Here is a 1,770-nt window from a genome sequence, read left to right on the forward strand (position 1 = left end):
AAAGTCTCTTGTGTAACCATTACCCTGTTTCCCCAGCCCTCATTTACTACCTCTTTTAAGAACATCAGTTCTAAGCCCAAGGGCAAAATTGGAGTCTGGAATGATGTCTCCTCTACTTTCTAAAGGTTATTTGGTAGTTGTTTGTTTAAAGTTTCACTTGTTTAATTTTTTTAAATACTAAATTATAAACTTTTTAACACTAGAGGAAATAAAATTGCTCTAAGTTGTATCATAGTGAGCTCACTTTGGCAGCACATGTACTAAAACTGGAGTGATAACAGAAAAGATTAGCATGACCCCAACACAAGAATGACATGCAAATCTGCGAAGTTACACACACACACACGCACACACACGCATGCACACACACACACATGCACACACACATGCATGCACACAAGTGTGTTGAGAGAGAGAGGGAGAGGGAGGAAGAGAGAGAGAGAAAGAGATGTGTTAGTGCTTTCAGCTGATGGGAGTAAATTTCGTATTCCTTTTGCTCAGTACAAACTTATTAAATAAATCTAGCCAAGGGAAGATGGAAAATTAATGTTAAAATTCTAATTAACATCCATACTGTGAAGATAGAAACTTTTGTCTTAAGGAAGATTTTTAATTCACATCTATTAGCTGGGGAGAGAAAAGAACTCTAGTTTAAATAGCACGATTGCTGAGAAAGGAATTCTAGTTTACTGTAGAAAATAGAACTCTAGTTTAAATAACATATTGGTTAGAAAGGAATCAAAAGAGCTGTAGTGTGACTGTTTCTTGGTTCCAAGAAAAGAACCATTAAGACACTTGGCTTTGGGAGTTGGGCGGTAGCTCAGTGGGTTAAATGCACTTGGCACAAATCACAAGGACCAGCTTAAGGATCCCTGTTTGAGGCCTTGGCTCCCCACCTACAGGGGTGTAGCTTCACATGCAGGTCTGCAGGTGTCTTTCTTTCTCTCGCCCTTTCTGTCTTCCCCCCTCTCTCCATTTCTCTCTATCCTATCCAACAACGATGAAAACAATAATAACTACAACAATAAAACAAGGGCAACAAAAGGGAATAAATAAATAAATATTTTTTAAAAAAGACAACCTGGCTTCACTTTACATATGAGAATGAGAATCTGGATTCCTATCTGTAGACAAAGAAGAGAAAACTGTATTTGGGAAAGATACAGAATCTCCTATTCTCAACTAGCCAATTTCTCTCTTTTTTCTGTTTAATACAGTTTTACTTTTAGTATTCCTTACCAACAGCTGTGTTATTACTTATTGACACTTCAAAACTATATAGATGCATGTAGATCTTTTTTTTTTTTTTTTTTTAATCAACTCAGAGTGAGTTGCCTTCTGGTGAGTAGGTGGTATGATCTAAGGGGCATGATATCAAGGAGATAACAAACTGCAGGACTTTGTCAACTGTGATTCACAACTAAAGATGACATCAGGCAGAAGGAAAAGTTACATGAAAGCATGAGCCTTCAGAACTCAGCGCAGAACCCAAATCAAATGCTAGGCATGACCACTCTGCATGACAATAGACAATCCTAAAAGTGCTTCTACTTTTCTTCTCTGGGGTTTGGGATGTGAGGGCAATCTGGCTGCGACATCTGTCACCGGGTTGATCCAGCTGATCTGGCTGGCTAGTGGGTGTCCCTTTCCTCCCTCAGGGCTCCATCGAAGAGGAGGACCTTCCTCAATAGAGACTGGTCGAGGGTATAGTATATGAGTAGCCACACTCCCCTGCTAGAACCTCCAAACAAGCTCTCTGGGGTTTGTTTG

At 39.5% G+C, this 1,770-nt stretch overlaps 1 non-coding gene across 1 annotated transcript; it reads left to right on the forward strand.

Annotated features, from left to right (window-relative positions):
• Positions 1–236: 236 nt before the first annotated feature.
• LOC132534840 (U6 spliceosomal RNA) lies at positions 237–344 on the forward strand. The gene has a single exon (XR_009546527.1). It is a non-coding gene; the product is annotated as a U6 spliceosomal RNA (small nuclear RNA).
• Positions 345–1,770: the final 1,426 nt, after the last annotated feature.

Source organism: Erinaceus europaeus, chromosome 19, assembly GCF_950295315.1.
Source record: "Erinaceus europaeus chromosome 19, mEriEur2.1, whole genome shotgun sequence".
Lineage (NCBI taxonomy): Eukaryota > Metazoa > Chordata > Mammalia > Eulipotyphla > Erinaceidae > Erinaceus > Erinaceus europaeus.